Source organism: Hydra vulgaris, chromosome 07 (assembly GCF_038396675.1).
Source record: "Hydra vulgaris chromosome 07, alternate assembly HydraT2T_AEP".
Taxonomy (NCBI): Eukaryota; Metazoa; Cnidaria; class Hydrozoa; order Anthoathecata; family Hydridae; genus Hydra; species Hydra vulgaris.
This window is the reverse complement of record NC_088926.1, coordinates 22,053,649-22,070,273: the sequence shown is the minus strand read 5'-3', so window position 1 is coordinate 22,070,273 and position 16,625 is coordinate 22,053,649. Positions and strand designations below refer to the sequence as shown.

Here is a 16,625-nt window from a genome sequence, read left to right as displayed (position 1 = left end):
TATATATATATACACATATATATATATATAAATATATATATATATATATATATATATATATATATATATATATAATACAGTTTTAGTTATATAATTATAATATAATTATAATATAACAATTATATGTGTATGTGTTTTTGTGTGTTGTATACGTATATATAGTTTTTGTGCAAGCGTGTATTTATGACAGGTTCCGCACGCCTGTACAATTTGTTTTATCAAATAGCAAGAAATTTTATTTGTGAAAAAACTTTTAATTTTTTTCTCTACATATTCAAATAAAATGGCAATTGAGGGGCGGGTAATTAATTTTATTTTGAAACTAGTTATAACTCTTCTAAAATATCTATAACTGATGTCTTTGATGTCTTTCTGATTATCTATAACTGATGTTTCACAAGAAGCTTTTTTTTAAATTTTATATATTCATATTTGTTACTTTTTAACATTACCTTTATTATTTCCTATTCCTCTTAAAATAATAAATTGAATATCTTTTAAGTAATTAAAAATACAAAACATTCTTTTTATAATTACTTACGACTAGCGTAAAAAACCAAACTTTAAATACGTGAAATTTATACGTGAATATTCGTTTTACAATTAAGTAAATGTAAGAAACGATTTAAATGAATGCATTATTGATACTCTTTGCTTGATGCGCATGAATCAATAAATTGTTTTTTTTTTTTTTTTTAGCTAATATGTAACTTTAAAAACTTTGAAACGGTAGTAAATTTGTGGCATAAACAAACACATTAGCCTGATAATTTAGTCTCTAAATATATTTGGTTTATTTTTTATTAAAATTAATCAGTTTAAAGTTTAGTCTAAAAATGCGTTTCATATATTTAACATTTATATATTTTATTTTATTTTATGGCTGAGTTTTTATAAAATCATATTCGCGATTGTAACGTTAGTTTGTTAAATTCTAGCTTAAAGACGGTTAAAATAATGGATACTGTTCGCATTTAAATGTGTAGTGAATAAAATACCAAAGAGGCTTTTTGGTTTTGTTTTGCTGTTGAAAAGCGTTTTTCTTTAAAAAAAAAATACGCGAAAAAACATTTAAACAACTAAACTAAACAGAGTATTATATTATATATTATTTAAAAAACAGTGTTTCCCAATACAATTTCTAAGAGTCACTATGATCAATGAATTTGGACTTAATACGATCTCAATACGAATAATGAATTTGGACTTAATACGATTTCACTACGACGGAACTCGGAATGATTAAAGGTTTTATTATTATTGACCAAAATACAGAATAAAGAGCAGAATAATAGGATTGGTGACGAGTTGAACCAATACAACTGAAACTATTTTTTTCTATACTTTTGGCAGTTTAGAACCAAATATGAAAAATAAAATTAATTATTTATTTTATTTCTAGATCTATTAAAAAATTCGGAAAAGGTTCCGCAATATTACAGACAGGCAAATGTTACCGTAATTAAAGACAGTTGTGGTAATTTTGCACAATGTGCATAATTTACACAACTGTCTTTAATTATCTAAAAACAATACTTTTTAAAACTTGAAGTAAATTTTATATATAAGCATAATTATTAAATATATTTTTATTGTTTTTATTAACATTTTTTGCTTATTCCTAAATAACACTCATGTTTTTTCCAGATGTCAAGTTGTTACAAAGCCAGAAAATATAAAGACTATACAAATAATGACCTATCCAAATGTCTTGAAGAGGTAAAATGTAAAAAGCTGACACAAAAACAAGCTGCTGCTAAATATGGCATCAGTCGAAGAACAATTTGTTATAAATTAAAAGGAAAACACAACTTAAAACCTGGGAAGCCATACTTCTTTTCGAAATTCGAGGAGGCTGCTTTTGTGAAGTGTACTATTCAATTGAGTGATTTTGGATTTCCAATTGGTAAAGAAGATTTACGTCATATTATGAATAATTATCTAATTAGTTCAGGAAAAAAAGTAAAAGAGTTTAAAATCTTTCCTGGGCCTGATTTAGTTAACTCATTTTTACAAAGACATCCACAACTTACAAGTAAATTTGTGCCAAACTTAAAAAAATCTCGAGCAATGGTTAATAAAGAAATTTTAAAGGATTATATTCAGCAATTATCAAAAACTGTACAAAATGTACCTCCAAGCAACGTATATAATTACGATGAAACAAATTTGAGTGATGATCCAGGTTCAAAAAAATGCTTGGTAAAGAGAGGTAATAAATACCCAGCAAATATAAGAAACACTTCTAAGACAAGTATTTCTATTATGATATCATGTAATGCTGCAGGTGAAGTTCTACCACAGTTTGTAGTTTATAAAGCTGTAAATCTGTGGTCAACTTGGTGTGAAGGAGGTCCTAAAGGAGTCAGATACTTTAACACTAAAAGTGGTTGGTTTGACGGAGCAGCTTTTCAAGAGTGTTTTTTTTTCTATAGTTTTACCGTCTTTAAAAAAAAATCAGAAGTTAAAGTTTTGTTAGGCGATAACTTATTCTCTCATATCTCTCCAAAAGTAATTAATGCCTGTGAAAAAAATGAAATTTTATTTGTTTGCCTGCCACCTAATAGCACGCATATAACTCAACCTCTAGATGTGGCTTTCTTTTAACCTTTAGAAACAGCTTGGCGTAGAATTATTACAGAGTACAAAGATTCTCCTGCTGGCTGCACAAAAACATCTCTTGAAAAACAACATTTTCCAGAACTTTTAAACAAATTATTGATTGCTATAGAACCAAATCAGGCTAACAACTTAAAATCAGGTTTTAGAAAGTGTGGTATTTATCCAGTAAATGTCAATCAACTTCTTACACAATTTAGAGAGAGAATCGTACAATAAAGAATTTTTAAAAGACAGCTTTAAGATTTTTTTACAAGAAAAATATAAAACCTTGCAATCTTCAGACACCAAACAACGAAAGAAAAAGCTTTCTGTTCCTGCAGGGAAAAGTGTTGGCACAGAAGATTTAGAAAAGTTTAGTAACAGTTTTGATATTGGCTCAAATCTTGCAAAGAAAAAAAACTGAATAAAAACACGAAGAGCATAAAGTCAAAAGTTCAATCTGAAGAAGATCCGAAAGAGTGCCATGATCACATTTCTAGCTCAAACTCATTGAGTAGCATTGAAAATAAATTTGTAAACAGATATAATAAGAATGAGAAATCAAGCTCAGAAAATTTGAAACATGTGAACTTTTTCCTTGACAAATTACAAATGCCAAGGAAAACAGTGCTTATGTGAAGCCAATGGTAATAATGTTAAATGCTTGTTTGACACACAAGAAAATTTTTATGAACGGAACAATACTTGTTTCACATTAAGAAGCCTCAAAAAATAACCTAAACCAGAGAAATTTACAAAGTACCTATATTAGACTTTCATTTCTGTTGAAGTTTGTTTATTTAGCTTTTATTTTTTATTTTAAAGATATATAATTGCCTACATTAAAAGAAATTTTGTGTTTTTAGTTTTTAATGTGGCTATGTTTCTTTTATCATGTTAAACTTTTTATTAACCAAAACAATGGTAAATCTGATTTATTTTTTATTTTTATTTTTATTCGTCATTAAACTCTTGTTAAAATTTCCTTTAAACAGTATAATAAAAAGAGTTTAAATAGCAAAATTCATATAAACGGTAAAGTTTTTTTCAAATTTTACAAGGCTGTGCACAGTTATCCAAAACCCCGGTTAACTTAAAACATAATTTAGACACCCATAAAAAATCCTTCTTAAATGGTTAAAAAAATAAATTATAATAATAACAGTTTTTGAATAGTCCAAAGAAAATTTTTGGCAAGTTTTTATAAATATTAGAGATGTTTTAAGCCAATTTTTAGAAACACAAAGCAAAAAATTTCAACTTTTTGCGCAGTTACCCAAAGTTACGGTACTATATTGGTTTAAACAAGTTTCACAGATAGAGATTGAAAATTTCCGGAAATTTTCAAAACATTTTATCGCAATAAACTTACAAATACAAACGCAAATTAAAAAAACAATCGCAAATACAAATACGATAACAATTTCTGGTAATAAAAAAAATCTTTAGAATAAACTTAGACATCTGGGGCTCACATGGGATACTAAACATTCAATTTTTGCTTCACTCAGTCATACAAATGTTGTTGAAAAAACCTCAAACTTTAGAGCTGTTGTTTAAACTCTTATTTAATCTGAAATTGGGTTTGCCCACCCAAGTTCTATTTCTTATATATATAAATCATTGGCAGTCCCTTCCTTAACTTATAGTATAGAGCTATGTGAAAATCATTCTACTTCGATGAAAAAGCTAGATATAACTGGAAGGAGTGCGCTAAATCGCTTTTAAATGTTTCGAAACCCAATATGAACTAAACGAAATCGCTATTTAAAATCCAGGAAATTAGTATTCAACAAAATAAATTAAACTTTCTTATTTCACTTTTTACCTAGTAAATTACATTGGGTGTTAAATAAATGAAATAATAATATTTATATAGTTTTATAAATGTAGTTTCTTTGTTTCAAAAATATGCGTTTTATCATCGTATTTTTTGGGTATTATTTAAATATTTATAAAAAAATTTAATAATATACGGCGTTAATGAATCAAAAGAAATTGATGTAAACAAAAAAATAGACGAAGATAAAAACGCAGTAAACAAAATTTTTCCAACATTGAAACTTGATAATAACATAATTACGCGTCAATAGGAAGGAAATAGTAAATGGATAATTGTAAACATTTATAAGCCTCCATGTAGTGATGAAAAGAGAAACTGAAATTAATACAAAAATTATTAATGAAAACAATAGGACCAACATACAATATTTTGTAGTGATATCAACACAACTTTCTTAACTCAATAACCTCTCTAGATTAATTTAATATCTTGAAAGAATGGAACCTCATTAATATAATTAGTGGTCATTAATATAATTAGTGTTTCAATTAGTAGGAGTCAATCTGATGTTGCAGCTAAAATTCATTATTACGGTATAACTGATCATCAAATCGTTGTATCCTCAATATACGACTACTTTGATGGGATAATAATACAGCGGAAATTTAGAAAACTAAACAGAGAATCTTATAACACAATAAAATCAAAAATGGACAATTACTTCACAAATGATTGCCTTGATCTAAGTTATAAAAAATTTATTAACAAAATTCAGATTGAATTAGTCGTTGCAGCGCCAGAAAAAAAAGTTTTTACCAAAAAACTGGCACTTTTTACGCAAAAACTAATGGATGACCAGAGATTTACTCAATTTAAAAAATTTTATAACGAATTTAGGCTAAACGGTTAGTAGAGGAAGACATGATTTAAAGCTTCTTTTAATTAAAAAAGAAAAAGCATATAAAAAAACTATCCATAGCCAAAAAAAAGACTTCTTTAGGCAACAGATGATACATCGTAAAGGGTACAGTAAGAAAACTTGTTTTAAGCAATACTCTTCATAGATCTACTAAAAGTTTCTACTAAAGATAATTCGATAAAAACTTCCTGTTTGATTGAATCGGTACAGGAAATAGCGAACTTGTTTATAGATCACTTCACTGATGCTCTGCTTGAGCTTTGACCAAACAGCTTTAAGCTCCTAAATTATTCCAAATATCTTCCATTCCACGATGTTACTTGGGATTTAAAGTCAGTATCTAATAAATTAATTACAAAAATTAGTAATAGTCTTGCTCCAAAAAGTAGTTGTGGTTTTGATCTAGTAAGTAATAAGTTAATTAAACATTGCTTATCAGGTTGCACTCATTTTTTAACAAAAATGCTTAATGATTCTATTAGTACTGGCAGTTTCCCTTAAGATTTAAAACTAGTGATGATAAAACTTGTTTATAAAAAAGGAAATAAAACCATTATGGAAAATTACAGGTCAATAAGTATATTGCCAGCATTGTCAAAACTATTTGAAAAAGCTGTTATATATCAAATTGAGAAAAATCTTGATAATAATTGAATTATTCCAATTTATCAATTCGGCCTTAAAAAGGGATGCAATGCAATACATACTAATTTAAAAATTCTCAATATAATAACGGGCTATAGAAACCAAAATAAATTTGTTGCAGTCATTTTACTTGCTGTAAAAAAAAGCTTTTGATAGCTGTGCTCATAGCATTATTTACAACAAGCTCAAAAACATTGGTGCCGAGGAAAAAACTTTTAAATAGATCTCTTCATATTTAACAAACAGAAGGCAGTTATACATCAAATGAAGGAGTAGTAAAGTTGGGTGTTGCTCAAGAAACATGTATGGGTCCATTACTTTTTAAAGTTTATATTTATGACCTACCAGGTGCAACCGAATTAGACTTTATCTTTTTTGCTGATGATACAACAATGATTAAAAATCTGACTCTATTGAACAGTTACAGGAAACATGTTGCAGAGAATATGAAAAAAATTAGTAATTGGTTTTTAGCGAATGAAATACCACTTAACCCTGAAAAAACAAAAATAATGATATTTGGTAGCGCAAAAAAGATATAAATAACGTTACAAGGACTTAATGTAAAGAAAATTATAAAGAAAAAAGTGTTAGTATTCTTGGTATTCTTCGGGAAGACAAAAAGAAATCACCATATAGTACAAACATCAAAAAAGATAAGTAAAGACATCTACTTAGAAAGACTTCTACTTAGAAAGACATCTACTTAGAAAGACATCTACTTAGAAAGACATCTACTTAGAAAGACATCTACTTAGAAAGACATCTACTTAGAAAGACATCTACTTAGAAAGACATCTACTTAGAAAGTTCAATAAACTATTGCCTAGTAAATCTAAAGTTGTTTTATACAATGCTTTCATTAGAAGGCATTTAATGTATGGTGTTGAAATTTGGGGAAACAGTAAATTAATAAAAATTATGCAACTCAATTGTTAACAAAAGAAAGCTCTACGGATTATTGATTCATTAGATCAAGAGTATCAAATGGCTATTAGAATCCAAGCATGGAAGATATGTGTTGGATTAGCACCATCATCTATAATTAATGATTTAACCTGGATTAACGTTGATAAATTACTGAGAGTTAACCAAAGAATAGCTCTTCCTAACTATAAGAGTTGTATGTTGGCGAATCAAGCCATTAACAAAATTGCAATCGATTGAAAGAAACGGGTTTGCTTTTAAGCGCAAAAAAATCAAGAACCAAACAAAAAAAAACCTTTGTGCTCTTAATATGGCTTCAAAATGTCTCAATATCGGTTGTGCTGAATGTCGATTGTAAATTTATTTTAAATTTTAATAATACTGAAGAAATTATAATTAAATAAATAAATATTTCGACCAAAAATATAAAATAATAAAGACCCACGAGCGAAAACTTCACATCTTTAAGTCAAATTTATATAATAAAAATTATTAATTTAAGAATCGCCCATTTATTTAAAAAAGTAATAAAGCGATCAAGTTGTTATATGTTACTTTTACGTATTTTACTTCAGCGTAACAACGAAAAGTAGATGTTTACTGAGTTAGCCTGTCTTTTGAGTTTGTGTACAGCATATTTCTAGCTTTTACTTCTCTTAACTACAATGTAAAATATTCACAAAATGCAAAGAATAAAATCTTTTTTAGATTAACAAATTTTATCGTGTATTATTTGTGTGACATAAGAAAACACATTTGATCCGAATGTAGAGTAAAATAATAATAAATTAATTTGCTTGGTATGATACTTATAACACACACACACACACACACACACACACACACACACACACACACACACACACACACACACACACACACACACGCACGCACGCACGCACGCACGCATGCATACAAACCGCCAACTTGGCAGCATTGGTTGAAAAATACGAGGTTTTTTTATTTTTTTTTAGTAATTTTTTTTATTTTTTTGTTCTTTAATCTTTATAAATTTGTAATAAATAATAGTATTGTTTGCAGAGTATAGTAAAATTTAAAAAAAAATCACAAAGTTACGTTATACAAAAAATATATAAAATAAAACTGTAAAGTATTAGAAATTACTTTAAAGAACGCGGAAAACTTGCAGAAGACCGATGGTCTTGTCTTCAAGAAACCGCTTTGCGTTACTAATATTTTCGGATACTTCAATTTAAAATAAGTTTATATTTAAAAAATAATGTTTTCAGTTTCGGCTGAATAAAAATAAAAATGCAAAATGCAAAAAACAAAAAATGCAGACAAAATGAAGTTTTTAATTTTTTTATTTTTATTTCAATACACATAAATATAAGTTGGTACACGATTTGCTAAATACGTAATATACAGTCGTTTACATGTTGATAAATAAGTCTGTTATTTATTATTATTTTGTTGTTGTTGTTGTTGTTTTTGAGTTATTTAGAGTTTTTAGAGTTATTAGAGTTTACATTGGTTTCGGAACAAAGTTAGTTTTATACATAGTTTTAAATGTTTTTGGGTTAATAAAAATTCATAAAGTTGTAAGTGTTTAAAATGAGATCTTTTAATAACGTTTTCAGAGTATTTAAGTTATTTGATTTTTTCCGTTGATTATTTTTGAGTATTAGTTTGTTATATAGACAAGGACCACGGTACGGTACATACGCCAGTTAACGGCCATTAACCATTTATTGGCCACTTTTAAAAGCTTTTCTCATAAAAAAACTGTGGCACAACTTGTCCTATATTATTATTTAAAATCAATGACTTCATTAAAACTTTGTAAGTATTGCGATTTCAGGAAAGTTCTAGAAGGTTTTAGTCGCTTAAACTAAATGTCAAACACATTATAAAAAAACTTTTTATAATATGTAATATGGATTATGGTTACATGAGCATCCTGGACAAAAATAACAAATGATCAACTTAGAGGTATATTCTCTTAAGCATATCATAAAGCTGCCTCCGTAGAAGTTGCCTATTCTGGCTTTCGCACATCTGGAATTTATCTTTTGTGCCCGGATATAATTCCAGACATTAAGTTTAATAATGACAAAAGCTCTAATGCCAACTTACATAAACCTGATAAAATTGATTTACAAGTTAATTCAATCTCCTTATTACCTTTGTCGTCAGGATGTTCAGAAAATATTGATTTTAATATAGTAATACCATCCTTTTCTAATATTTTAGCTATTTCAAAGATCACTTTATTACCAAGAAAAGGAAAAGAATCACAGATAATAACAACATCACATTATAGAAAATCACTATTTGAATCCTCTGAAAAATCAGAAAAAGTTAAAAGAACAAAAAATAAATGGGCATTAGGAAAGGGTAACGAAAGAGTTAAAAGTTCAAGTGTTGAAAACTGTGAATGTTTTTGTAATGGATTATGGAGTATGGCTGCAAAAGTATTGAAGCAGAGTCAATGTTTAAAATTTACAACTTGGGCTCATTCAGAATGATGTTAATTTTTGTTAATACTGGTGAAGCATTATGTAATTTATGTGACTAGTGACAGTGTGTTTGATTATATGATTAACTAGTGACAGTTTGATTATGTATTATATTTTTTGATTATATATTATGTATTATTATTAGCTGTATTATATTATAAAATATTTATCTTGCTAAACCTCTTAAAAATCTGTCTTGTTTTTCATTATCTATTTGAATTACTTATTAAAAAAATCTGTCTCATTTTGCCCGGCTTTGTGGGGCAAAATGAGACAGATAGGTGTTGTCAATATATGATCTCCGTTGACCAAACCACTGCAATTTTGCAACTCATATTTTCTAAGGCTATAGTAGGATGGTAGAAGATTTAAAAAATATTAAATTTTTTTTCAAAAGTTCTTAGACGGTCTGTATTAAATAAATTCTCATTTTGCCCCTCGTTACCCTATCTATTTTTGCTATTTATGAAGAAATTCTTTGAAAAGTGAGAAGGAACAAGTCCAAGTTTATATTTGAGCATAAAAAACAAATTTTGGAATGTATTGATTTGATATACATTTAATGCTTTCAAATTTTTTAAAAGTGGCTTAGTATGCGAGAGTCTATCCTTATTAAAAACTATTCTTGCAGCATGTTTTTATTTTCGACATAGTGTGGTTAGTTTTGATTTATGAGTACTCGCCCATGCAACATTTGCATATATGTAGTAGCTTTGTATGAATGAGAAGTATAGGAACTTTAAGTTATTAGGAGACAGTATAGAAACAGCTTCGTTAAGGATACCAATGATTTTTGATATTTTGGTATTTAATATATCTATATGTGATTTCTATGAGATGTTCTCATCAATAAGTATCCCTAAAAATTTAGTTGCTTGGGTTCTTTCTCTATTTATTTAGTATCTATATTTAGCGAAGGTAAATCGGGAGGTATTTTTATAAGGTTAGAATGAAAAATGTATTTGGTTGTTTCTGTGTTTAGCGATAATTTGTTAGATTTTAACCAAAAGTTTATTTTTTTAAATTCAGTATTTGTATTTCATAAAGTTTTGTAATAGATGAGGATGCATAAATAAATTAGTGTTGTCTGCGAACATTATGAGATCCAATTTACTTGAGGCTTTAGGAAGATTGTTTATGTATATTCAAAACAAAAGAGGTCACCGCATTTTATTTTGAGTAATTTTGAAAAAACTTTTTTATGAGCAATAACGCATGTTTTCTGTTTAGTAAAAAAATTTTGAACCAGTTTAGTGCAACACCTTTTATTCCATATTTTTCTATTTTCCTAATTAAGATAACGCGATCTACTGTGTCAAACGCCTTAGATAAATCAACAAAGACTCCGAGGACGTATTTTTTGTTTCTAAAGGAGTCGTTTATATTATTTATAAGATTAAGAATTGCGTGTTCGGTTCAATGTTGCTTTTGGAAGCCAAACTGTTTTTCATTTAGGATTTTGTTAGTTGTTAGATATTTATACAGTTTATTGTATATTACTCTCTCCAAAAGTTTTGAAAATAAAAAAGAACTGAGATAAGTCTGTAGTTATTTAGTGTAAATAAATCCCCGGTTTTTAGTATTGGTATTACCTTAGCTATATTTAATTTATTCGGTACAGATCCCGAAATAACTGAAGATTTAAATATTTCATAGATTGGTTGTTTTATCTCCGGAAACACATTTACAACTATGTAGCTGCAAATGTCGTCTATCCTAGGAGCCTTATTTGTCTTGAGCGAGTTTTTGGCAATTTCTAGTTCTTCATGGTTTATTCCAGAGAAAATATTTAAAAAGAAATGTTGGTTTGTGATATAGGTTTCGAAGAAGATATCAGGGCATTGAATTTTTGAAGCCTTGTTAGGGCCTATGTTTGCAAAAAATACATTTACGGTATACATTTAAATCATTTTAAAATATAGCATAATTTTTTAATTTATTGATTAATAAAGTCAAAAGTGCCCTAGCGAAATTGTGGCAAGTGAGCGGCAGAATTTATGACCTCGAAATCATTAGCTCTTCATATTTATTGCTAACTATATTTTTGATTAGTTTAAATTCAGCCAAAATATTTTTTTACTTTTTGTATTTCGTTAATCAATAACTTCGTTAAATTAAGAAAAAATTATAAAATACTGTAAATATTCGATCAAATCTTTTTATATATAACTTATCAGTTTTCAGTAACTTGTAGGCCAATTATACAGACATTGAAAAATGCCCCTTCACCTTTAGGGATGGGGGTCCAAATTATGTTTAGTCTTAAACAAAGCTTGCTAAGGCAAATAACATCAATATACTTAGCAAATAACAGAATAAAACAACTTGAGAAAACTTTGAAAACAAATTATCATGGTTGCTACAATAAAAAAACTCAACAAAATACTAAACAAAGTGTTTTCTAAAGGGGGCTTTCTAAAATTTTTATAATCTGCTTCACGATATTTTAACTTAAAATTGTCCATAAAAACTGCCTAAATAAGACATCAAATTTTACCTACTGATTATAAAATAACTGTTTTTGAAAATCTCCAAAATTTTCTAAAAATTTCCCGAATTGAAAATTTGCGGGAAATTTTTATCTCTAGATAGAGATAATCAATTAATTTTCTTTTTCAGGTATACTTTATGTAAAAAACAGTATATAAGGTAGATATATAAATTATTATAGATATTTAAAATTTGTGCATTTGATACAATGTTATGCAATTATTATTTGCGTAAAAATTCTAACAAAAAACATAGGAGATAAAACTTACACAACAAATGATTTCAGAATCCATTTTCTTTATTCCTAAATTTTTTAATCAGCGAATTGATTGTTATTTTTGTTATTATTACTTGTGTGAGAAGAGTTTAAGCTACTTGAAACGGCAATTACATTTTTGGTAAAATAAAAACGTTTCCGCCTAGAGCTGCTTCAAAGTATATGCGCTCTTGATTGCTACTCTAAAAAGTATAAATAAAATCGTATTGACTTGCGTACAATATCTGAAATAAAATTTAATATAATAAAGTCTTTTAAAATCCAATTAATTTGTCATTCCGCTTAAATGCGGCCTTAAAGAGCATTTGAGCAATCTGCACCAGGTGCTCCTTAAGGCGTGTCTAATATACGCACCACTGAATATATCTAACAAAAAAGATTTCGAAAATTGTGGTGTGCTGACTTTTATCGCTGTCATTTGAAACATTTTCATAATCAAAAAGTTGCCTAAGAGTTGTTTTAGTGTTTCTTATTATTATGTATCATTAACAATTTATTAAAAAGCATTTATACGAACATTAAAACCTGTTTCATTTACAAGCTTGTAGGCTCAGCAGGCTAATGGATATTCGGATTCTCGCCACAGGGTTTTTATACAAATTTATCAGCGTATAACTTCTTCTTTATATATATATATATATATATATATATATATATATATATATATATATATATATATATATATATATATATATATATATATATATATATATATATATATATATATATATATATATATATATATATATATAAGTTTTTTTTAACAATATATATATATATATATATAAGTTTTTTTTAACAAATGTATACTATTTTAAATTTTTTTTCATAAGTAAAGTAATTTAAAATTTCTTGTTTTACGTCAATAAATTGATTTAATATACTATTTATCCATTTTTTAACATATGAATTTATTTTATAACAGAATAATAGTAAAACAGCATGCAAATGCTCTTCTATATTTTATAAGTTGCGTTAATTTTTTTTTTGAGTACTGACGTAGCTGTGAGTACTGACGTAGCTTTGAGTACTGACGTAGTGGTAGTTGTTTCAGCTTTTTTTAAACGCTAACGATTAACCCGTAAATTTATATACTTATAGCAAGCATCAAAGCTTCAATGTTTATTTATTAACATATTATGATGTTAATGGCTACATATTGTAGTTCTCAACATACTAAGTTGGTTATATTGTATTCATTGCAGCTATTAACATATTTTGTAGCTATTAACTTATTAAGATGTTTATAGCTACATATTGTATCTTTATTGCTTGCTAAAACATAACAATAAATCTATAGGTAGATTTGTACTGTACATATCGCAGTTTTTTTGTTAGCCATATTTAAACAATATATTGTTAAATATGGCTGACTAAAAATCCGTATATGAGTGCATATTTATGCACTCATATACTCATATATAATATGAGTGCATATTTACGTGTATATGTATTGTAGGTTTTTATTAATCATTTTAAAACAATATAATAAAACAATATAAGCGATATCGCAATAGCAATAAGTGGCTTCAGCCACCTAGTAGATATATCGTTATGTATTAACGAGCAACAAAGCTACCGATAAATATTGATATATCGTAAAAAGATCGTTATATAAAAAGCTACGATATAATGCTAACGACTAGCTTTAGATTTGTAGGTATGTTGTACATACTTCATACATGCAATCTTTAGCTTTCAATACAGGGCCGACGACACGGGTTTCAAAGTAGAGGGGCGCAATCTTCAATTTCTAAGAAAGTCTAAAAAATTTCTCGAAATTTTTCGAAAAAAAATTAAATAGAAGTCCTCTAAAAAAAAAGTGTGTGTAGGGTAAGGGGAGAACAGTGTCCCTGCCCCCTACCCCGTGTTGTTAGGTCTGCAATATATTGTAATAATGATGCTAGCTATAAAGCTCCAATATCTAGCTATCGACTTGCTACAAAAGTTTTGCTAACATTGTAATGTAGATACAAAAAGTATATATATCTAAACAATCTATTTTTTAAAGAAAACTTATTTTAAAATGATGGTTAAACATCATTTATAGTAAATTGCATTGACAAATAGTTTTATATAGTTTTTAAAGTTTTTATCAAACCCAAATATGTCGTGAAATCTATGCATCTTTCTATCTAAATAAAATAATTGAACCTAATCATTTAGTAACGTTTCTTCCAAATAAAACATTTTTTACGTGTCAGATAAATTTTAAATACTCTTTTATCGAAGTTTAAGATTTTTGAAAAAAAAATCTTAACATCTATAGTATACAGAGAAAAAAAGCTTACCTAGAGCCTTTCCTCTGAAAAACTGATAAACTCTGAGTTGACCTACATGGCCCCGTAAATTAATATTGCCCCGCCTTTTGTTACGTAACTTAATAAGTTTTGAAAAAATGTTATAGTACAATCCTATGAAGTCAAGTTGATAGCTACAAAACTGCGACCTAGTTAGGGACAGAATGGCTATAAAGCTTGCTAGTCGCTATCACATTTCCTTTTGGGTTTATCTTAGGTAATTAAACAAGATACCTAACTCTATCAAAAGACTTTTATTGAAGAAATAAAAATAAACTGCATAGCTTTTGTTAATTAACAGGTATTAGAATTTTTTAAACAGTTGTCACAGAACCCACGAAGTGCATTTAATGAGGAAGTTCACTCCTCCTTTCCTACCAATAACAAAATTTGCCCATTCACATTGAAGCGTAGATCTCTTGTTTTTTACGCAACAATTGTTCGAAAAATTGCACAGCTACTTTATTTTTTAATAATAAAAAGACTTCTTCAAAAGGAAATAAATTTTCCTTAGTTTTAGGTTTATAAAGCCAAGTCTGCTGTTATACTACCTTGTCTTTGTTATAGTTGTTTGACATTTCTGTTTGAAAATTTAATGTGTGCTAAACTGTGTGCAAAAATAGTTCTTCTGCAATCATGTTGAACCCGATTAGATTGTCTTTCCGAATTCTGTTGTATCTACAGTATCAATCAACGCCTTTAAAAATTAACTGGACCTATTTCCAAATAAAACAGAACTGATATTTAAATGTCAGTACTTTATAGTAAATTACTTTATACTATTATCTTAATAATAGTTATATTTACTTCCCCACAAAGCATGATCAGGTGTTCACTATAAAGGAGTGCCATCTGATCAGCATAAAGTTGTCTCATTTTCACATCTTAGATTTATTATATAACAACGTTTACTACACTTAATTGACTCATCAGAAACTTTACTTGGGTGAACCAACACAAGTGCATTATTAACTTGTAACAAGTAGTTGCCCATTGTAATCACAATCGGATTTTGGATAAAGCTCTTAATTAAGCATTTTAAAGTAATCAAAAAAAGTTTTGTATGCAAAAAATAAAGTTTATCTTTGGTTTCTAAAAAAAACTTTTAATTAAATGGATTATTCATTCACTATCATTAAACACTCTAATAAGTTTAAACTTACCGACGCAGGCATTAGCAACATGGCAAAAGTTAAGATAATTTAAAATTGATTTGTAAGAATAATTTTTTTTAAAGACATGTTTTACTAAAATGTGTCCAGAAGTTATCAAAAAAACTCAAATTTTCGGCTCAGAAACTCTTGATACTAACAAATTACCTCTATCTAAATTTTTTTAACATACGTAGGAACAAAAATTATATTGGGTGAGGGGGGCAGTACTACCTCGAATTAGTTCTAAGGACCTTTTTTTATTTTTTCAGTTAATTTTTCAAAATTATTTGAAAAACTATTGGGGGTGGGAGGGGGGTAAATGCTCCTGCTGCCGCTTCCCCCCTCCTTCTCTCCCGGTTGCTACGGGCCTGATATATAACACACATTCAAAAACATAAAACTAAAGTCTCAATAATGTGACTAATTATATAATGAAATAGTCTAAAATTTTAAAACGAATGGTATATTTCCTCATCAATCATAAAAATAAAAGTACATTTTAATTTATGCAAAATAACTTTACTGCTTACATCTCCATTATAAACTACTTTGTCAGCAGAATTAACGATTTGAGTTTTTCATAGTTTTGCAGTTAAAAAAATAAGCTAGTTTTAATATTAAATTTATTTCCTTATCAGGTACTAATTTCTGAATGACAACATTCTGGTCTCGCTTGCTTTAAACATTGTATTTCTTTCCTACATCTCCCATCCTTCCCTCCCAGATAAAACAGGAACATTTTATTTAAACAATAAAATTTTAAATTTTAACATTTCGTACTACTACTAATAATAATAATATTGAAATAAGTTTAGTACTCCGATACTTAAAAGTATCATTGTATCAACACAAATAAAAATGCGTTAAACAAATTTGCTAATTTAAAACTCATATTAACACTTTTTTTGTCATTTCTTGTGAGAAAACTTATCAATTATATCGTTGCAATCTATTTTGAATGTTAAACCTGCTTCTTTACTTTTGTCTGCTTAGCTATTAAGTAATTATTCTTATTATTAATTATTCTTCTTCAAATTCAATTATTTTCA

The 16,625-nt window shown here is 27.7% G+C and overlaps 1 protein-coding gene across 3 annotated transcripts in view; it reads right to left on the bottom strand.

Annotated features, from left to right (window-relative positions):
- Nucleotides 1–12,285, bottom strand: part of LOC100212356 (potassium voltage-gated channel subfamily C member 3) — a 39,807-nt gene extending 27,522 nt beyond the window's left edge. For 2 of the 3 annotated variants that reach the window (XM_065801358.1, XM_065801356.1), the window contains exon 1: nucleotides 542–603. The gene's annotated coding sequence lies outside the window, so the exon portion shown is untranslated. Of the gene's footprint in view, nucleotides 1–541; nucleotides 604–12,114 lie in introns of those variants that run through there. The other variant, XM_065801357.1, reaches the window with a different exon arrangement.
- Nucleotides 12,286–16,625: the final 4,340 nt, after the last annotated feature.